General features: G+C 42.2%; 1 protein-coding gene across 1 annotated transcript in view; it reads left to right on the forward strand.

The window, feature by feature from the left end:
• The window catches only part of LOC108887592 (zinc fingers and homeoboxes protein 2), a 107,021-nt gene that overhangs the window by 62,610 nt on the left and 20,915 nt on the right, over positions 1-23,496 (forward strand). The gene's annotated exons all lie outside the window — the stretch shown is intronic.

Consider the following 23,496-nt stretch of genomic DNA (forward strand, 5'->3'; position numbering starts at 1 on the left):
CTCCCTCTCCTTCCTTCATTCCTCCTCTTCACTCTTTCTTCACCCTTCTCTCCACTCATCTCCTCCTGTGTGAATCCCCTCCTTCCTTCCCTCCCTCCTTATCTCATCCTTTCTTCATTTCTTCTTCCAATCCCTAAACCATCTTCACCTCTCCTCCCCCCCTCCTTCCTCCCCTTCTTCTCTTCATCCTTTCTTCTCATCCTTCTTTTCTCTTCCTTTCTCTCCTACTATCTGAATCTCCTCCTCTCCCCTTCTCTTCCCCTTCTATCCCTCCTTTTTTCACCTATCTCACTCTTCCTTCCTCCTACCTAAACCATCTCCTCCTTTCCTCCCCTCCTCCTCCGTCCCAACCCCATCTTTCTCCCCCACACTTGCTTCCTTCTTTCCTTCCTTCCTTTCCTTCCCTTCTCCTTAAAGTCCTCTCCCTTCCTCCCTCATTTTCTCCCCTCCTAAACCATCTCCTCCTTCCACCTCTCCCGCCCAACCCCATCTACTCCCCCACCCCCTCCTTCAGTTTTTCCCCTCCTACCCAAACCATCTCCTCCTTCCTCCCCTCTGCCCTTCTTTCCTTCCATTCCTCCCCCTCTCCTTAAAGCCCTCTTTCTTCCTCCCTCACTTTCTCCCCTCCTACCTAAACCACCCCCCCACCCCCGCCTCCTCCTCTCCCTCCTTCCACTGGTGTAGCTCTACTTTTCACAAAACAGTTAACCAAATGGAGTAAAGCTTAGCCTGTTAGAACGAGCAGCTTGATGTGTGTGTGTGTGTGTGTGTGTGTGTGTTTGTGTGTGTGAGCATCCCTACGTGCGCTTCCCATCGCTCGTGCATGCATATTAATGCGTAGCGGCTTGTGTTTTCTCGATGCCTCCCTGTGCGTGTGTGTGTGTGATTAAAACCAGCCACCGTTCGGGGCCGTTCCTCCGCTGTGTGCAGCCCGCCGTTTTCGGCCAAAAATACACAAACTGCTCAGTAAATAAAGTCAGTGTGTGTGAGTGTCAGTAACAGCCGGCGACGACGCTCCATGTTAGAGGAGGCTCAGCAGGTTGTTGTACAGTAGAGGAGGAGGTTTTTTAGCGCTTCAGTGGAAATATTTCAGATTATTTCATCAGGAGTTTGGCTGATAGAAACCTACCTTTGTTTTTATTTTAGCAGAGAGGTCAGAGGTCACGGGGGGGAGGGGGTTTAATGTCTTGTTCAAGGACACACAGCAGTGACAGACACTGTTTACAGTATAGCAGCCAGTGAACCCTTGACCCTCAAACATCAGTGTGAAAGGCAGCATCCATTCTTGGCACAAAATGAGTTTTTCCTAAAATTTCATCTTAATTTGGAGCCACAGACAGGGAGGGATTGGCTGCGACAATTAGTAAATGACTCAATTTGCATATTCATAATCACTTTATTTTGATTAAAATAGCTGCAGCAATCCCAAAACTGCGAGAGCATCACGCGAGGAAACCCTCACAGAACCCTCCAGCCTCCAAACCTCCCCGACTGAAACCAACACAAACACCTGGAAATCAAACCTTTTTTTTCCAGAGCAGGTTAAAACTGTCGGCTCATTACGTAGCGGGGGAAACGCCGGGTACCGCCGCTCCCCTGAAAACAAGAAAATAAAGTGTTCTTCCAGAAAACATTAACCTCATTAACCTGAACCCCACGGACCTGTCGGCAGGAGTCAGGACACACACTCTTTCTGTTTGTTTAGTTGTTTTTCTGTCTGAGGGAAATGTGTGTAAATGCTTCACTCAGAACAGATAGAGGATACAGTAATATATATGTGTGTGTGTGTGTGTGTGTGTGTTTTTTACAGTATTTCTAAACATTTTACTTCAGTTTGAAGCCACTTTAAAGCCTTGACTTGCTTCAGCTGTGGAGAGTGACACAGACTTTCCCTCCACCAGCTGGAGGCTTTAACACTCAGACGCTCCTATACTTCCTCTTAACTACATGCATGAGTGCTTCTAAGATCAACTAATACTTTACGACCTGTTGCTGCTGTTACCTGTTCAGCTGACACACGTCTTAAATCTTTGGTGCGAAGGATGTGAGAAATGCTGCTGATGTTGCAGCTGAGTATCAACACACATACATCATGTGTCTTCAGAGTCACAGCTCTGCAGTCGTGCTGATTTCCAAACCCAGAGAAAGTTCTAACATGAAGAAACATCCTTCACAGTTTTTATACCACTTGCTGACATTTATATTAAACCAGTGTCTGCAGTTTCCTAAATTAAATTTCATAAATATTAAGCCTTAAGAGTCATGAATTTGGGAGGTGTTAATTGCCATAAACATTTAATTTATCCCTCTTTTAATTTTCTGTTCTCCTCTGTGAAATCTTTCAACCTTCCTCTGAATCTAATGCTGTCTTTTACTTTATACTTGCTGTTGGCAAAATATAGATTAACTTGACTCTATAACAATATTTCTACAAAAAACTCACCTCCACATGGGACCACGTAGATATACTGTTTACCTTTATACTTATCTGCAGTGTTTGAGAGAGAAAGATAAAGAAAGACAATGATTTCTGCAAAAGTCAGTCATGAATTTGATTTTAAATGATGGAAATGTTTTAGAATGAATATGATTCAATTATAGACAACCTGCATTGATTTAATTCTCCATTTAATTTAAATTAAAAAAAAAAAAAAAGAACTAGACTCATTGTGCTCTTTGTCATAGATTCTCCAGCTTTCTGAACCGGAGCGATGAACGATGTGTGTTTTGATGATCATCACCCATATTGAACCTCCCTGGTTTACTGTGAGCTCAGTGCAGTTCCCATACGTTGGGTTGAGCTCTGGTCTTACCCATAAATCCATTCTCTGAGCTTTGTGTCCTGCATGGAAGCATCTGCATCTGCTGCTTCTCCACTTGTTCTACACTCCGCCTTCGTTCAGCAGCAAACATGTTTTTGTTTACTTTCATCCCAGAACGAGGCCAGGAGGTGAAGGTTTCCAAAGCCACCTGCTCAGGAAATGAAGTCATGCATATTGATCACTGTCTCCGTCCAACCCCCCCCTGCAGATGTGTTATGGTCAGTTTGCGTTACGGGACAGTAAAAATCTCACTGATCGGCCCCTTTAATGACGGAGTCCCCCGCCGAGTCGAATCTGACCCAGCTGCCTAAAAGTTTCCAATTCCACCTTAAAACCTCAGCTGTGCGGCCGTGCACAGCTGCAGCGGCTCGGTTAGCTCTATAGGCGATCGCCATAACAAGGTTTTTAAACTCTGGTTCTAATTTGGTCGAGTGGAGTTTGGTTATAATGACGTGCACTATGTGTGGAAATAACATCACAGTGTTCCTCCCTTTGGTTTGGGAACGTTTTTCTGAAGGAGGTTAACAGCCTGGTTTCCACAACACAACTAAAACAATGAGCGAGTTGATGTCAGTAAAGAGGAACAAGATTTATGTTTGATAGTCGATCAACAGAAAGGTCTTTAAGGATTTGTCTTGAGTAATTCCCTGATTCCTGTGAACTGTGTTTTGTTGCTTGTGCGTTTTTCACTTTTTTGTGATGTTTTATAGACCAGGTGATTTTTGTTAAGAATAAAATAAACAGATAAATCAATAATTCAATTATTCCAAAACAATTCTTAACTCACGATCAAACTCATTGACATCTGACAACAGAGACAGAGGTTACCATCCCTTCATTACCATATACAACCACTTCTAATAAGAGAAGATAATCTTTTATTAGTCCCACAGCAGGGAAAGTCACCTTGTTGCAGGGCAAAATACAAAAAGGCATCAATAAGCAAAACAAGATATAAATAAGGCAATATATGAAAGATTATAAACAATACGAACGATTTAAACTTCTTCTTGACGACTGATTGAAGACCATGAGATCGGAATGAAAGCTTTAAAAAAAAATCAAACTGGACCTTGTCTTGGGAACTAAACTTACAAGCAGTTGCAGGAAAAGATGAATAAAATCTGCACAGTTTGGGTGGTTACTGAACCCTCCACCCATTATCTATAGCGCTGATCCTTTGAGGGTCATGGAGGCTAGAGCCAATCCCAGCTGACACTGGGAGAGAGGCGGAGTACACCCTGGACAGATCAGACCAACAGCCGCTCACGCTCACGTTCACACCTACAGACAATCTACAGTCACAAATTAACCTGCATGTCTTTGGACTGTGGGAGGAAATCGACATACGATCGAAAACAAAAACCAAACGCCAAACCTGACCTGAATGTCTGGTCAGATTTGTCTTATTTACTCCTTCTTTGATCAGACAGTTCCTGATTTAATCCTGTTCCTGACTGTGTTCGTGCCCTTGTTCGACTGCTTTTGTTTAAACAAAATGTTGATTTGAATGATTTCAGCACAAAAACTCAAGTTTTGTATCTTCACCAGTATTGAAAAAATGACCCTCGGCCCCAATTCATGTGAATATTTGTCTTTATTTATTTATCTGTTGGTGTTAAAAAATAAACTGATCTGAAGGACTGGTGATGGACACCAAAGGAGAAGTGTTGAAGGGAGGTCAAAGGTCAGGGTCTGGGATAGAGGATGCAGGTTGATGTTGCTCCTTATGATTTTTTTTGAGCCGGTCGCACTAAATAACGTCACCAGAGACGACATGAGTGTAATAGGTGAGTGGGATATGGAGGATCAGAGTGGGTGGATGTGGCTCAGCAGGAGGCTGCAGTGTTTCCTCCTGGTATCAGATGGTGCTGCAGGTGTTTGTTGTGAGCAGGAGGAGCAGCCTGTTAGATTAAAACCTGATGCTGATAAAACCGAGAGGAAAAGAGCAAGTGTGTGTGTGTGTGTGTGTGTGTGTCACCGACCTTGTGTTTCTCAATTTGTCTTCTCCTTCAACTGCTCCTCCCTATTTCACCCAGCTCTCCTCCCCCTCCCCCCTCCCTCCCTCACCCACCACCACCTTCCCTCTGTTTCCTAATCGCTCTCCTCTCTTCTCGCTTTATTCGTTCGGTCCCAGCTCCCTCATCGAAATCAAAATAAGATTTGTTCAGCTGCAGCTCTGTGCCCCACCGACTGTGATTATTTATTCTCCTTTCATTTTCTTTATTTAACTTTGATTTCCCCCTGGTTAGTTGTTCAGGGCTCGAGTGGGGAGCAAGGAGCTTCAGGCCCCGCTGTATGGGGCAAACCTCCTTGCTCAAGGGCCCTTCAGCAAGGCACTGAATACCTACTCTGACCTGTGACCTCCCTGTGCAAAACCAGGAGTAGCAGGGGGAGATTTTCATTGTCTCTGGGGTCGTGTTTTGAAAGGAGGCAGAAAAGAAGCAGAATATTTGGCTACGGGCTGAATGATAAACGCAGAATAGACAATCACAAAAATAAAAATGAATGTTGAAATAGAGAAAGAACAAGGCAGAACAGAACAGATGAGGGAGAGGCAGATGCATGAAGCACTTTCAGAAATCAGTGCAATCAGAGCATCGGCAATATCCGATTGATTCATACACGAATAAACAATATTCAGAATATTTCAGCATGGCATAATCCTAATATTACCATGGAAACAGAGTTTAGGCAGACTGCAGAAGCCAAACAGTAAACAAGATAAGGTGTGTACGTGTCTCGGCATCCCAGCTAATCTCAGGCACGCATCTCTCTCAGGTTTCTCATAAGTGAGATAAGAGCTTGTCCAAGTTATTGCCAATGAGATAATATGTGTACATGCAGGCAATCAAAGGAAAGGGAAAAAAAACCCTGAACGTTACAAGTAATAATTGGATATTGATGTGCGAGTTAGAGGCGACTTCAGTCTGCAGCTTGTTGAGAAATGAGTTGAGGTGTAAAGTCGCTCAGGTTTTTCCTGAAACCGTCAGCGAGATAAACTCAATCATTTCTACATCTGGAAATGTTTGGAATTTATTTTTAATCTGTTTACAAATTAGAATACATTTTTGTTTTTTGAGGTTATCACCAAGAATTGACGGTGGTGGAGCTGGAAGATTTCTGGAAGAGTCTGGTAGTTTTTTCCAAGGGGAAAAATGGAGTTAAACAAAAGTGAAACCTTTTATTTTGTCAAAGCTTAATCTTTTACTCAAACTCTATTCCATGAATGGAAAACTTGGTCAAGCATTAGTCTGAATCCTGGTCCAGAAAACTGACTGAGCCAGTTCAAGCTACAAACACAAGTTTCATGTTCTTTGCAGTTTTTTCTTTATGGAATATGAAGGTAGCCTGGTTGGTTCCAGACCTCTGAGTTATCACCACATCCTGAGTTTAGGTCTAGTGTTGATGGGGGTCAGAAGTCTGTAGGGCGGGATGTTGTCTTAACTGTGCCACAGCTAGAAAACCAGCAACAGAAACATTTCCAGCAGTGTGGATGAGATCAGCCCAGATGGACAGGTTTTTGTAGGTCAACATTGAGAAATACCAACTGGTAAAACGTGACACTGACAAACTTTTACTTCTTGTAGAAACCATAATCACAGTTTCTATATCTACAGAAAATGACTTCAGTGTCATCAGAAGTGAAAATTTAATGGCAGTTCGTGCTGGCATAACAGGATAGTCCAAAGGCTCAGCAGAAAAGGTTAGAGGAACTCATAAAGATGGTGCCTGACCTCTGTTCTCTTTTTGAAAATCACCAAATGTAGCCTTCACTAACTTTTACAACCTTTTTGTTGGTTTTTACATCTACAGGTATGTTGGAAGTAGTAGTCTCTTGTCTGATTGCCACATCTGATGAGTGGTAAAACTCTGTTTAATCGGAACAAGAATGATGTACAGCTCCTTTCCCTCTTTATGCTCATCCTGGCTGCGACTTTTACAGCTGAAAATAAAGCCCGGACCACACGGGAAGACTTTTAATACCTCAAGTGACTGTAAAGACTTGGCATTACATCATTCAGTCTTTGTAGGGTACAGTTAGGTCTTTCACACGTTCGTTCTTAACCAGCTCAAACTGGAATTGAGATATTTGAATCTTATTCAGAGTCAACTTCCTCTAAGTTGTACAGATTCTCTAAGAGCATCAACACCAGCCATGGCAGCCAAATCAGTGGTTGTAATCAGGATTTAAATCAGAACCAAAACATGAAAAAAATGTTCGGGTAATTTAGCTCACATTCCTGTTCTTGTCTTGTGGAGATCGGCCATAATGCGTGCAGCTATAACCTGCGTCAGATCCAGACCCACAGCGTTGTAAAAGCAGTTATAAAAGCCAGAATGGAAATAGAGTAACGTGAAAGAATAAATCTGGTCTGGAGCGAAGCACTGTGACTGATAAAAGTTTATTAGAAGTCTTTTTGTGGAGTCCTGAGCTTCTTTTTCATTTTTTTTATTCCTCAGCAGGGCTCCCTCCACGCCCGTCTCCAGAAATTTTTCTTGGCAGGCCGTAAAGGCCCTCTGAGGCAGCATTACAGCCCATGTGACAGTAAAACCCTCCACAGAAACCAATACTAATGGAATTCTCTTCGGCGAGGTGGCCCATCCTGCCTATTCAGGAGGAAGAGGAGGAAGCCTTTTCTTTTTTTTTACCCACCCCACCGCACTGCAAAAGAATGCAATACACCCCCAGCAGCGCTTTTGTACGCACAAGTACCATCACTGGACGGTTATTTACATTTACATTTGCATTTTAGGCAGCCTCATCCGGAGCAACTCACAGTGACAGCAGAGGTAGATGGAGCCTGAATTCCTCAAACAGCGACGGTACGAGGAAACAGCAGGAAGGAGGCAGTCGGTGATACTCCTGTAATCCCTGAGTGAGCGTGTCAGAGGAAAGTCCTGGGAAAAAGAAAAAAAAAACAGAAACAAGAGACAGATGGATGGGTTGTTTTAGATGATGGTAGCAAACTAGATTGACTGTATGTAGAGGATACAGATACATTCAGTGGAGCTGGGTGAATATTATTCTCCCCTCTGTTTTCATCCTGAGTTGAGCCTCCCAGGTAGAGTTTTCTCTCAGGCTGCTCCCAACAGGAACCACATGGGTTCAGATCTTGAACCTGGCTACCATGAAAAACTAAAAGTATGCAGAGATATGTGGACAGTGTGTCAGGGCTGGTTTACCATGAGTTACCTAGAGATTTGAGATTGAAATTTCCCAGTTAATCATCTTTAAAGACAGGTATGTTGATACAATTTGGGTGATGGACAGTTTTCAAAGAAAGTAACAATGACGGGGAGACGGTTGCAATGAAAATGAGTTTTGCGAGCATTACTCAAAAGTAGATTTCAGTCTTTCTTTAGTGCTTCAAACTTCCTCCTCATTTTCAGCACTGTAAGGAGATAGAAGGAGCCCACAGCAGATTAATCAGAGTTGTCTCAGATCATAACATGTAGTATAAACCTTTTTTGACTGATTGGACAGAGATGAGTAAGCAAGCCTGGATGTTTTTTGCCCTGGCCACTTGGTCTGGAAAGAATTCTTTGACAGAATTTAAGACTAATGTTCTATGGTAAATGATTCCTGAGTTAACTTTCTCTGTTCTTATTTTAGTAATCTGTCTCAAAGGAGCTTTCCTAATTAAATATTTATGAATAAATAAGAATACATGTGTGATTAGGTGGTTCAGCCATCATATATCACAACTTATCATTGTATATCTAACAGTCTGAGAGGAGAAGGTGTTCCTGTGAGGCAGAGCTCGGGGAATAAAACATGAATAGCTCCCAGTTAGTTACTGTGTGTAGGTTTAAAAGCTTGCAGCATGAAAAATTTGATTATTATTTTTTTTGTGTGTGTAAGAAGACAGTGAGGTTTACAGTTTACAGTCATCATTATTGTTTTCAACTGACATAAAACCTCAATAATGTTCAGATTTAGACTCCAGCCTGAAAACACTTAAAATAACACGTGCTGGTATTTTACAAGCAGAAATGAAGAAACTCAACTTTTCATTCACTTGATTTTGCAGCTCTGTGTGGATATAAAACCCTCTCTTTGTCATGACTGGTGATATGTCTCAACTGTCTATACTATGTAAAAAAAAAAAAAAAAAAAAAGTGAAATACCTTAAGAATAATCTTTCATCAGAATAAACTGCAGGCTGCCTATGGCTAAGCTTATCCTATAAAAGACAGGCCAAAAATAAAATGATTTTTTTAATAGAAAGTTCTAAGTCCTTTCACTAAATCCCCATAAAGGATTTAATGTGCCATTAAAATATGCCATTTGGTGGAACCTTTTATCCAAAGCGCCTTACAGGACCCTGAGTGCATACGTTCTTAGTGACAGTAACACCGGCTGTACAGTTCTCTGGGAACTGAGAGTACAGGTAAAACTCAATGGCTTTATTTATAGACATCGATTATCACTGAGTATAATGTAGCTGATGTGTTTTAGCATCAAGTCCTCTATCACTGTACGGCTGTATAAAAACATGATACACAAAGTGAAGCCAAAACATGGTGGATGGCGATAGTATAGGTCATAAACCCCACCCACTCCGTGTTAGCCAATGGGAAGAGTCGTTTTAATCATGCTGATATAAACTGAAGTGTTTTTAATTAGTTCTTTCATGCTGTAAATAACAGGTGTCGATGTCGACAGCTCTGATTGGTTGGGTGGGTGTGTGGGCGGGACTTCCAGACCGAGCCTTGTGTCTGTTACTGGGACAACATGATCGATAAAGGCCCTTAAACTTCTTTGTATCATCGTCTGTGCAAATGCAGCCATACAGACCGAACCATTCTTTGCATTACGGGGGGGGAAAGTGTTCAAACCGCTTGTAAGTCATAAACACTGATAAACTTTCAACAAATATGTAATTATTCAAGCAGATGACTTAAAGTTTAGAGGGCCTCCTCTGAGCCAGGGCCCAGGACATCTGACCTGGTGTTCCTTCGATGGAGCCACACTTTTAAATTCAGCATTACCCCTACCAAACTGAACTGGAGACTAATTCAACTTCTGTCGCTCATAGACGTGGAAGCGTGTTTGATGAAGCATCTTTTATCTCTTAACGTTTGTCCGGCGGCTCTGTCTCCTTAAAACTTCAGCATTTCTGTTCCTTTAACGCTCGTTTTATTTTTTATTTTTCCATCACGACATCCTCTGTTGAATGACGTGTGGCGGCGCGTGGACCGCGCTGCACTGACCTATATACAACTGAATATAAGTCTGTGGCTCAGTCGCACACACAGGCTCTCAGGCTTATAGCTGCGCATGGCTGGATGGAGTCGGCGGCTGTGTTAGCTGAGGACACCAGCACACACACACACACACACACACACACACGTGAAAACACACACATCCACATATGGAGACACTCATGCACGCAAACACTTGGAAATACTTACACGTGATGTGAGGACACGCATATGCACGAGAGGCGAAATCAAGACACAACTCGTGCATATGTGCATGCACGCACACGAGACGGAGACACACACACACGTGCACACGAGACGGAGACACACACGTATATACAAACATGCAAACACACACATGATGAAGATGGAGGACGACACCTTTTAAAGGACAAACGTACAGATTCACACACATGTAAATGGACACACACACATATACACACTCTTAGTACATGCACACACAGATATAGACACGCACACACACACACACACACACACACAGATGTACACAAAGCGACTGTCTCATGCATGTTTTATTGACCTGACTCCCTCTCTTTCTACACCTCCCCTGTCTCGCCTCCTCTCATCCCTCTCTCTGTCTCTCTCTCTCTTTCTTTAATCTTCCTCCTCTCTTTTGTCTCCTCCTCTCCTCCTCTCTCCCCCTCTCTCACCTCCTCCCTGTCCTCCACTGACCTCTCGGAGCAGAACAGATCAACCTGACAGGCTCCTCTCTCCGTCCTCCTCACCTTCCCTTCCTCCTTATCTCTCCTACCTCTCCTCCTCTCTCCTTCTCTCCTTCTACTCCTCTGTTCTCTCTTATCTTTCTCCTCATCCACTTTCACTCCTGTCTTCATATCTCTCCTTCCTGTCTTCCTTTCCTTCCTTTCTTCTTTCCTTTTCATCTTTTCCACTTCTCCTCCTCCCTCCTCATCTTTCTGTCCTCCCCTCCCTTCTCATTTCTCCTTACTTCCTCTTTGTCTCTCCTCCTTATTTCTCCTTTCTGTCTTCCTCTCTCCTCATCTTCTCTTTTTATCTCTCCTCTCTCCTCCTCCTTTCTCCTTATCTCCTTCACTTTCTCTTTTTGCTTCCTCCTCTCTGTAATTCTTCCACCCTCTCCTTTCCTCCAATTATCACCTTCTCCCTCTCTTCACCTCCTCCCGTGTTACTCCCCCTCTGTTTTCTGTTACTACTCACCTTATGTGTTTTTCTGACCTTCTTCTGCCTCCATCTTTTCTTCTCTCCTGATCCTCCTCCTTTCACCTACACCTACCTTTTTCCTCCTCCTCCTCCTCCTCCTCTTGTCTCCCTCTTCTCCTCGCTTCTTCTTCTTTCCTCCCCTCATTCTCCCTCTCCTCCCCCCTTCTCCTCTTCTCCTACCCTCTGACCTCCTGCTACTCCTCTCCTCTTCACCTCTTTCTGACCTTCTGTCCCTCCCGTCTCCTCTCCTCTTCCTCCCCTCGCCACCTGTTCCCCTTCCCTTGCTCCCATTTCTTCTCCTCTTCTGCTTCACCCCCCTCCCTGACCTCCTCTCTCCACCTCTCCTCCTCTTCTCTCCTCCTCCTCCTCTGTGTTGTCGCCTCTTGTGGAGGAAGAAAAAAGAAAAAGAATCCCTCCTCCACTGCTCCCCTCCTGACCTCTCCTCTCCTCTCCTCACTCTCTTTTTTTTCTCACTGTCGTCCCCTCTCCTCCTCCCTCCCTGACCTCCCTCCTCCTCCCTCCTCCTCCCTCCCCTCCTCTTCTCCTAATTAGCACCTGAGCGTACAGGCCTGGTTAATATTCGGCGGCGAGGCGCTGCGACGGCAGAAGGGCACCTCGCCGTCTCTCCTGCGCTGCTGTTGCCATGGTAACGCCATGGAAATGAAGCACCGCTCTCTTCTGTATCTATCTCTCTCTGTCTCTTTCCTAATTTTTTTTTTTTTTTGCTTCCCTCCACCCTCTTCACCCTCCCTCCCCCACCCCCCTTCACTTTTTAATGAGTCACTGCATCCATTAAATTTTGGGATGGAAGGATGGAGGGGGGGGTGTCGGGTGGATGGTGGTGGAGGGGCTCATGAGGGCAAAGCGGCGTGCTCCGAAACAGAAAACTAAAATTTAAGGAGTGGAAAAAAGTTTTTATTTCTTTAAAAAAAAAAAAAAAAATTTTTTAAATCAATGTTTGTAAAAATTTACAGCCATTGTGAGCGGTGATTATTTATCTGTTGCTCTGACAGATGTTTGTGATTGGTCGCTCTGTCCAAGGACGCCGTTACTTTATTTATTTATTTATTCGTTTGTCTGACAAGAGGTGGACATGGAGGTGTGTGTGTGTGTGTGTGTGTGTATATGTGTGTGTGTGTGTTTGGGGGGTGATGCGGGGGGGCTGTGTGGACCGAGGCCTTGGCCTTGATGAAGTTCTTTAAAGCTGCTAATTGTATTTCATTCATATTTCATGGTCGCGGGGGGCAGACAGTTTGCAGAGGGAGAATTGATAGAATGTCAGGTGTGTGTGTGTGCGTGTGTGTGTGTGTGTTGCATTCCTAAACCCATGGCCATGTGAAGCTGTCGGGTGTTTGTGTGTGTCTCCTGCATTCGTCCGTCATGACAGCTGGAGGTCATGGGCGTTTTTGTGTGTCTGTGTGTGTGAGTCAGCATATTTGTGTGGCTCTTTACAAATATTCATACAGCATCTAAGTGTGTGTCTATGTGTGTGTGTGTTTGAGTGTGTGTTTTACCACCGTGTTTAAAACATGGTTTCACTTCAGTAGAGTGATGTTTTGACCGTCACCGATCTTGACCTCTGACCTCCTCGTGTGCAGCCGGAGCGTGAACACATATTCTCACATTAATATCATTTTATCATCAGTATCTTCTGATCACATGCAGCATCACACATCATTAAAAACTCAGACTTTTGTCTCCTGCTCTCTGACTCTGTTTTTCCGACTTTTATTTATTTAAATGTCAACAGACCCACAGCTGAAATGAAACCAAAATTAAAACGACATCCAGGCATCAATACTTCATAATCCTCCAGTGGCAGGAGAGTTATAATGTCAGATGTAAATAATGTGGTTGTTTGGAAAATCTCAGTCCTTTTACGTTTTCTTTTTTAAGAGCGAAGTGGCTCTGCTAGTTTCAGACCGACATGTTGCTCTGCAGGTGAGGTGCAGGGAGTTTTTTTTTTTTCTTTTCTTTCATTGTTAAACAACCCTCAGGTTAGGATTCCCTCAGTGTTCATGGTTCAGGAGGTTTTTACCAGCAGCTGAATTCTCCTCAGAGGTCTCCTCCTCTCAAAAACAAACAGACCTAATGATTAAAACAGGTAAAAACACTGAATGTAGCAGTTTCACGTTAAAAATCAGTGTTTCTCTGATGCTCTTCTGAAGACACAGGACATTATATTAGTTATAATGTTAGAAAAAGTGACAGTATTGTGTCTTGAAACAGTAAGAAAGTAGTCAGCTGAAAATATTTACTGTCTGCTGCTTATGGAAAACTGTGGAGGTGTGATTAAGTGATATCTCAAGGCAACAGGAAGCAACTGACCAACGTTATTTATCCATTCATCCCATTCTCATGAATGCAATATCTCAGTAACACCTTGAGGGAATTTCTTCAAATTTGGCAGAACCATCCACTTAGAGTCAGGGATGAACTGGTTTGAATTTGGTGTGCAAAGGTCAAAAGTCAAGGTCACTATGACCTTTTGAAACATGTGTTTAGCCATAACTCAAGAATTCGTACGGTAATTATGAAGAATTAAGGATAAAAAGATGAAGTGATGACATTTTATACCCCAAAGGGTCAAAGGTCAACTTCACTGTGACATCATGTTCTGCACAAACTCTTTTCTGGCCGTTATTCAACGCCATAACTCAGGAACAGAAGAGCAGATTGTGACCATGTTTCCTGCAACATGACTGCCTGGCAGAGGCGTTCAAGCACAAGGCGGTTAAAAGAGCAGTTAGTATCTTCCTGCACACATGGTGAACATCGAGAGTCCTCAGTGACGTGGAGTCAGGACTGATGGGAGAAAAGTGTGTGAATGATAAGACATTAGTGATGGAAGGAGTGACAGAGGGATGAATAGATTGATTGATGCCATTCATATTCAGCTCTGCAGGTTCGACCTTGAGACGCTCAATGATACAAGAGTTCGGCCAAATTGACACACGCCGTCTTCGTCATCCGTCCGTCCGTCGTCGGCGTCGGCGCGAGGCTGAGAGCAGCGCTACCAATTATCCAGCCAATCACCCGAAACCTAAAACCCTCTCAAGGTTCTCTGCCAATGAAAAGCCTGCTTTGTTCTCATCAGCACATCAAATTGCCTCACAAGATCCATCAGTCATGTAGCAGTGCTGCTCTCCGCCGCATTTAATGCTTCCAAGTTATCTAATTCTCAAAGTGCCATTTGGCCTTGGTCTGTAGTTCCCAATGTGGGGCGCTGGGACCCACTCAGGGACCTCACAGGGCTTCTAGAGGGTCCTCAGTAAAATAAGATGCTGTCTTTAATTTCACTCTCATGCAGTCTGACATTGTGCTCATTTTCTCCCGGGGAGTTGTGTTGTTTTGTTGCTACACAGAAGCTCCAGTAGCTGTGTCGACCTGTGCCCTTGTTGCCATTTTTCCAGGCTTTGGCACTGGAAGATGTTGTTCTTATTCTTAATCCTGCATAAAAAGCCCTGATTGACTCGGTTGCTTTTCTCAACCAGGGACACAGTCATTACTGAGCATAACACCAGAGCTATTTGATAAAGAAAAAAATGTACATGTTGGCACCAAGTCAGAGGTCTGGGACCACAGAAAACTTTGGAACTAAAATCCTATTAATATCTTATTATCATATTAATCAAAGTGTTTGGGCCTGAAATTTAGAAATAACTAAGAATGGTGGCCGTTGCTGGCTGAGATTTTCCAATTTATTTATTTACATGAGACGATGCACATTATTCAGAACCAATGTAAACATGCTGCAGTTAGATCAACAGCTAATTTGCATCTGTTGTACTGACGCAGCTAAAAACAATAAAAAGCATCTTCTGCATAATTAAGTTACAGTGAAAAGAAGAGAGAGAAGAAACTGGAGGAAACACAACACTGAAACCATCACATCAGTCGTGAGAACATGTCTGTAAATGGACATAGGTGCATAAATGGTATCAGTAGGTATTGAAATGTGTATCTGTGTTTCACCTGTCATGGGTTTACTCCACCTCTCGCCCACTGACAGCTGGGACAGGCCTCGAGTATAGATAAAGAATAGATATAGATTGTTTCTGTTGCCACCCCCACTCCTCACTAAGCTTCATGTTATGCAATACATATCAACTACCCACTGAGATACAGAGAGTGGTAACTTTACATTTGATAAATGGTGTATAACACAGGGGGCTTAAAATAAAGTGCACTGATAAATTGTTAGCTTTCTTACAAATGTTTCGTTTACGTTTGGAAATAAACTCATCACAAATAAAGATGAATCGGCACAGAAACATCCTCAGACTTATGAGTTTATTTCTTTTACTCTTTATACTCCTGACGACAAAGTTGAACTAATACACTACCAACACTCTGAGGCTCTAATGTATGTTTTTAAACCAATCAGTGCAGACAACAGACCAAACAGTGCTCATCTATAGTTTAGTGAATTTCATCCCAATCTGCTTTTCAGTTTGGTCTTAAAGGAGGCAGCAGAGCAAAGACCTCGAGGTGTCTAGCATAGATGGGGTTTATCTTCTGGCCGCTTAAAATATTGTCACATTATCAATGCCAGCTACTTGGATCAAACTGTATTAGATTTTGTCAGCATCACCAGGACCTACTTAGAGCCCAGTTAGGACGGATTACCTTTCAGGAGGGAGTGATTTTTCTACCAGAGTGTTTCTGTCTGTAATTTCAGTCCCATGTCAGGAATTCCCATGTCAGTAATTCCTACAGACTGCAGTAACTGGTAAAAAAATTCAGGCCTCTTTTTCCCTGCCTGTAAAAGGGCCAGCTAAAATAACCTGAGGTAAAACTAGTCATGACGTCCTTTCGGTGGGTTTCACAGAACTCTTATATAACACGAGTGAGATTTGGATCTCTATAAGCTTAAGAGGAAGCTGCTGGAAATAGCCTGGCACTCTCAGAAGAGCTGGGTCATACTACCAGCTGTGTTAATGATGCATTAGCACCACGAGGTGCCCACACAAAGGCATCCTTTGATCAATCATTTAGCATCCCACACACACACTTATATTGAAATGCGGACACACACACACACATACACACAGACGGTGCTGGCAGTTTTTGTGCTGCATGATGATTGTGTGCCTGAGGAGGGGGGTCACGGGGACTCCAAAAACCAGGACGCATTTAGTTTTCTGAGCGACGTCGCCCTAAAAGAGAGTGGCCTCATAACTTTCGGTCGTTCCTTCACTCTCCCTGGCGGTTCTTCCTGTTGATTCACGCACATCCCACCGTCCTGTCCTGTCCTGTAGTCACTTTACCCAAGAGGACTTGCAGTAAGAGCAGTAGGTAAGGTCAAGTGTCTTGCTTAAAGGGCTTCGTGGAGGCTCATCAGGTGTTTCTGTGTTGAAATGTGGTAGAATCTGATCTAGTGGTCTAATCAAATACATCAGATTTCAGTCAGAAATGGCAGTTCCACATTATGTATAGTTTTAACCTTCCTCCTCTGTTGATTCACTGCGGTGAGACATTGATGTGTAAAAGCTACAGACAGGTGACAAAGGAAAAACCTGAAAAATGAGTGGAGAAACAGGATGACATCACCAGATCTCAACCCAACTCAACACCAGTGAGAGATTTTGGACCGACGTGTCCACCATCATCAGAAGACCAAATGAGGGGAATATCTTTTGGAGGAATGGTGTTTCATCCCTCCAGTAGACTTTCAGAGACTTGGAGAATCAATGCCAAGGAGCCCAACACCTTGCTAAGACACTTTATCTTAATTTTTTTCCCTTTAATTTCTCACCATCTTTTTTTGCATTTCAATATGAAAGCAGTGACAGACCTTTACTGTGAAATGGCAAGTGTTGACAACTTTCTGCTAGTGCTCTATGTACATTTTCTACAAAGAAAGACTCTTTCCAACAAATTTTTCAAGTTAAAGAACAGAAAAAAAATGCTTCCAGAAAGTCACAGAGAAGTGTTTTCTGATTCTACACTATCAGCAGGATAACATCCTCCATCTGTGCCTTCTAGAAATCACTGTTGGAAAGATCAAATCTGTTTTATGATGTGAAGACACAGTGGGTCAAGGGTTGGTTAGGTTTAGGCACAAAAAACACTTGGTGAAGGACGGGGAAGCATCATATTTTGGGGTTAAAATGACAACTTGGTAAGGTTTGGAAACCTTCATCGTAAACACGTGGCAAAGGTTAGGGAACCTTAGTGGTCATGTTTAAAAAAACAATGTCGGAAAGTCAACAGCACACTCTGGTGTTAAAGTCTGATGATTTGTTGACCTCCTGCCTCTGTGCATGTCTTTCTGCTTTCCTGTAATACCGCCTACAGCCACAAGGGTCACATGAACGTAAACAGATTAGTTTTGCTAAAATGACTGATGCTGTTTTTCTTCTTGGGATGGCTGGTAAAAAAGAAGAACTCACAGTAGGAGGACTGAAATAGAACACAAAGCTTTAGTAACTTTCCAAAACTTTTTGGCCTTGTGTTACCTTTTGCATAGGAGAACTCCTTATAAGTTTAACACAGAGAAGTTATCTTGTAGGACTTGTAGGAGAAAAAGTCTCTCCAATTTACAAACCTTCAGACCTCCCTAACTCAAAACCCTTGGTGACTACAAGATGAGCTATCTGTGGAATTAGTTTTCAGTGGAGCCTTTTCTGTGCTGAAATGTTCAGTCTCCCTCCCCACGAGCCCTCGTCCCCTCCAGTTTGCCCTTGTTCCAGTAAAACGTCTTTAACCCCTCCTATTAGCACACTTGGCTCCTTCCGATCTGCCTTTCGTCCTCCTAATTTGTCATTTCATTTCCCAAGATATCTCCTCATTACCTTCTTTTTCTCATCTCTGAGTTGTTTTATGGCTTCCTCGACACCCTTTTCTCTCCGGTGTGCCCTTGTTCGCTTCAACATGCAAACTGCAGTTGCCTACAGTGCAGTCAGATAGATGGATGGAAACAGTTTGTGGTTAGACTGATGGTTCGCTTTGTCCTTGAATGGAGGTGAAAATCTGATATTTTTTTCCTCATCAGTGAACCCTGCCTCACCCGCCACGATCCACTCGGGTTACTTTGGTGTCACTTTCAGGGGAGTTTAGGTATCTCATCCCAGTCTGAATGTAGTTTGGGGAGATTTTAGAAGAGGGGAATCCTGGGGGGAAAAGCTATTTTTAGCATTTTTGAAGATGCTGAATGTTGTATGGATCTAAAGTTGAAGGAAGGGGAAAAGGTTTGTTTGTTTCTTGATTTGGAAAAACCTTAACTCTCCCACCACTTCTTACACTTTGCAAATCACTGTTGTCACTGCAGCAGTTTTATTATTTTCTCCATAATTACTGAGTGCTGCCGTGCTCTGAACAATCCCCTGTACGCAAATACTGTACAACTAATTACAAGGATGCGTGGAGGCGAGCTGAGCCTGACCAAATGGGATGCAGCCAAGCGGCATATGACTCCCCTCGTCAGAAGTTGGCCCAGAGTCCTCGAGGCCGATCCAGTGATGCAGCAAAACATGACACTGTTGTGTTTTTTGTCTTTTTTTTTCCCTTTTCCTTTTTCTTCCTTTTTTTCCGGAGCTGGCAGCGACATCGCTGTTCCTCGTCGACATGAAGCGAGGCCGCCATCGCTGCTCGAATAAAATGCTTCGGCCTGCAGCTCTGTCTGCCTCTGTGATTCTTATTTCCCTCATCCAGTCTGTTTTAAGTTCATTCCTGTCTTCTTCTTCTATTTTTCTCTTTTTTAATTCTCCTACTTTTTGTCTTCTATCTCCCTCTGTTCATCTAATTTGTGTCTCTCCTCCTACACTCTCTTGTCCTTTTCCCTCAGCCTCTTTACTGTTGATCTGTGTTGCTTTCCTTCCCTTATTTCTTGGCTCCTTCACACTCGTCTCCCTCCACCTCTTCCTATACATGTGCTCTCTGCTCTCTTCTCTTCAACTCCTCCTACACTCTTTTCTTTTTCCTCTTGTTTTATCTCCTTTTCCATCTGCTTCCCTGTATTCTCCCATTTCACCTCTGGTAGCAGCTGGATCTCTGGCAAAGTATTTTTAAGGCGACCGGCATGTACAGAAGTAGAACATTTGAATGGAGAATACATTATTTGTCCAGATTTGATCCAAGTATTTTATCGGTTTGTTAATCTATGGATATGTTTTTTGATGGTGTCTTAAAAGGGCAACTTCAAGACCTGTTTTCGCTTGAACATGCATCTGTTTCCATGAATTCTGGATGACTGCCAGAAATGTAATGTAATACCTGTATTTTCATCATCCATGGAAGAATAACACAGAACCGGCCACACTGCCAAGACTTAATTTCTGTTTTCTTTTTTCCTTGATTTGGGCGAGGGGGTGGGGGTGTTGGCCCAGATTGGAGTGAACATTATTGGTTTGTATTTTTCAGCGTTGAGTACAAGGCAACGTCACAGATTTTTTTTAGTGGTCTATAGAGGACAAGACTGCTGGATTTTTTCCAGTACCAGAGGCATCAACAGCACGATACAACCTCCATGATGTTTTACTGTAGGTAGGATGTTCTATTCCTTATGGACCTATAAACAAACTGATGCACTATATTCCCAAAGACCTTTACTTTGGTTTCATCTGCCCATAGAACATTATCCAGAGAGACTGTGGCTTATCTATAAGTGTTTGCAAACATTAGTTTTGCCTTTTTGGACCTTTTAGTGTGCATTTGGTATGAGCTTAAACCACCACTCCAGATTGCTCCAGGTTGGCCTGAAGCTCTTTGGATGTTTAGTTTGGTGTTTTTTCCACAGTCTGTGCCAACCTTCGCTGACTGCTATCATTCGATTTCTTCTCAGTGCCACGTTCTGGAGGCTTCTTGACAGTTTTATGACCATGAAACGTTTTGATAACATTACGAACGGTTTAAACAGGGATTTCTAGATCTTTGACGATTCCCTTATGGTCTTTGGATTTGTTCTGTTTATTGACTAAAGCATTTGTGATGCTTTCATCTCCCTTGTCTTTACCATTGTGAAAAAGAAAATGAAAACAATCAGTCCTTTATTTTGCAGTAAAACCATCATTCATTGGTTAGTTCAGGTCATGTGACCACTAAAAATTCAGCACAGGTGAGTCTTTTTTTTTAACTTTGTTTGAGGAACTAATTTAAATTGGATTTAAAGGGTGCAATATTTTTTGTCATTTTTTTCATAAAATATTCTGGATGTAGGAAATTGGTTCATTTGCATTTATTTCTGAAGATATTTACTTGAAATTCATTTTGATACTAAGTCAAAAAAGTGAGCTTAGTGTTGAGTTACTCATTACATAGCTTATTCTGTAGAGGTATTTAATGAAACCTACAAGAAAAGTAGTACATCTTAATTTTTATGATGCTGGAACCAGCAAAAGTAGAGAAGTTTCAGTGTCTTCAGATATGCTAAATTGCTGGAATACTCCTTTAAATAAATAAAGTCAAAGGTTATATCTGGTCAGAACCCTGAGAATCCGATCAAGACATTCAGTGCCAACTTTTTCATACTTGAAGGTTTTCTGTACTTGAGACTAGACTGGAGGTCTTCGCAGGTCCTCTCGTCTCCTAGTAACAAGTAGACCTGATCCAGGACTCAAGTTGGGCCCAGTCCAAGATAATATTCGGTCTTATCAGGTCGCGTAGGGTCTTGTTGTATTGCTGCAGGTTTTTAGAGGCAGATGGAGAGAGTGAACTGTGCAGGAGAAATGATCTCTTCGACCACAGATGCTGCCAGTGTTTGGGTCTGTTGGGGTCGACCACACTTTCGATCAGGTCTAAATATCCTGCAGATTGAGTGTATCTGTCCTCGGGTCCCTTTACAATTGAGATTTTTGAGTCTAAAATCCTCATGAAGTCATCTCCAGTCTGTTCTCAAAAAGGATAGAGTTAAACGGTGACTAGTTTTTACTCTTAACAGCTTAATCAACTAATCTAATCCACAGCATTTCTACACCTGCTTCATGAGGAAATCTCATTAGTTGAAGTATGCAGTAAACAGCAGTGTAAATGCATGAGATTTATAATAACATAGGATTAGTTCAGTCTCATTGCACAATGCAACAATTCAAACAGGACTCTGGATACTCGGAAACTACAAAATACGTCTCCTGTGCAGGCAGTGAGAAGCTGATCAAGGCTGCGAGAGCATGAAATATGTCCAACATTAAGTGACACTTGGGACAAATAACAGCTTGCCCAATACTAATTAAGTGTTGAGATACTCTCAATTTTTCTGGCAAATGTCTCCCCCCCCCCCAAGGATTGGGACACCTTTTCAAAGCTTCAACTTTGCTGATAGAAAATAAACCAAAACCTCATTTTATATTATTTTTGTGATATTTCGGCTTTTCCGTTAAAATTTTCTGTCAAAATGAAATGTTTTTCTTCCTCCTCTCTCATCTGCTTTCGATTCCATCCTCTGTTTATCATTTTCCCCCCTCTCTCTCTTTATGTCTCCTTCTCTCAGCCTCTTTAAACACTCTGTTGTCCCTTTCTCCTCCTCCCTCTTTATGTTTATCTGCCTCGTCCTCTTCCTCCTCTTTCTTTCACTGTCTTCTCTCTCTTTCTGTCTGCCAGGCCATGGCCTAGTTAAAACGTCTTCTGCTTTGTGCCTGTTCTCTTTCATCGGCTTGGAAGTTTTTAGACTCTCCCCCTTTTCTCTTTCCCTTTATCTCTCGAGCCTCTTCGCCACTGTCTCTCATTCTCTTTTTATATCATTCTTCCCTCTCCCCAGCTCTCTCACCCCCTTTTACCTGCTTTCTACTTTTGTCCTCCTTTTATTTTTACCCTTTAGTCCCTCTCTTCCCATATTTATTCATACCTGTATTTTCCTCCCTCTGTCTTCTTTCTCCCTCCATCTGCTTTTACCTCTTTCAGTTCCATTGTGTGGATGATAGCTGTCAGGAGATCTCATCACTGAGTCTCTCTTATTACATGATTACAGGGTAATTATCCTGTGAAGTTGTCTTTGCCCGAATCTATGAAAGACGCTTAATGTCTTTTTAATGGGGTTTGGAGTTTGGAGACTTTTTTTTGTCTTTTGTAGTTACTGTGGACTCTTCAATTTATTGCATTTACATGTGATTGGCCTGGAACAGCGTGTCCTGATTAAGTGGCAACTCAGATTCATCGTAATTTCCAGGCGCTGCGTCTCACTCCTGAGTTGTCTGTCAGTCAGACTCACTTCATTTTTTAACTTTGGGGCCTCGGCTTTGTCAGCAAACGCCATCGTCTGTCGGCTTCTGATTAAACCCGACCCAATGAAGCTCCTGTGATGTTCAGGACGAGCGCTGACTCAGAAACCTGGCTCGGACTTTAGAGGGAGGGAGGGAGGGAGAGCAAAATGTCATGACGTTTATCAAGACCGAAACTTCCTATCTTTGATGTGGTGCTGCGTAATGGCCAGAACAGCTCCAGAGGATTTAGTCACATTATTATGGACAATAACTTTATCAATATTGGTCTTATACGTGTCCAATAATGTCTAGTTTTTACTGAAATGGTTGGTGTTGATTCAGCTTTATGATTATTGCAGTTTGTGGTTCTGCTGAATTGAATGGCATTAAACTTAAATTGCTATTAAACTGAAAGATATCTCATTTCTTTATCTATAAATTGGCAACTGAACCTTTGAAAGAGAAGTAATATATTTCAGTGAATGCAAACAATTTGTTGTCGTCAGAGAAAACATTAGTATCATATATATTACACAATAAATCATAGTTGACAGTTATTATTAGTTATATTAGTTAGGTTATTTTTGTGCTTCGAGTTAAAGTAATAATAGTTTTCTTGTGCTTTGTGTTTTTTAATCTATACTTATAATAAATTTCTTTTTAATTATTGATTTAAGTGCCTGGCAGAAAGTATAAGTAACCATTGCATAAATAAAAAAGACAATGTTTAAAAGATAAGAGAAATGTTCTATCATGCAATATTTTTTCTTTTTCACACATTAAACACCTCAGGCCACTGCACATGGGGCAGTAAAACACAATGACATTTATCTTCAACACCAAGATAGCAAAAAATACCATCACGATGTTCGTTATCTCAGATTTATTTGTTTTAGTTGCCTTTGATGATGAAGTTAACTGTTCATGCATAAAATATTCTGTCTCAGTGAAACAGTCAAATTAGAGTCCTTTGTGTAAAAAAGACTAAATAAGTAAATAAATAAAATGAAAACAAAGTCACCTTTCTTCCCTCTTTTCTTATCAGATGTCTTTTACTCTGTCAAATGCTGATGTTTGTATCAGCCTCTAAAATTTGGCAAAGTAGTCAAACTCTGACAAGACAATCTTGT

This window comes from Lates calcarifer, linkage group LG3 (genome assembly GCF_001640805.2).
Source record: "Lates calcarifer isolate ASB-BC8 linkage group LG3, TLL_Latcal_v3, whole genome shotgun sequence".
In the NCBI taxonomy this organism is placed as follows: Eukaryota; Metazoa; Chordata; class Actinopteri; family Centropomidae; genus Lates; species Lates calcarifer.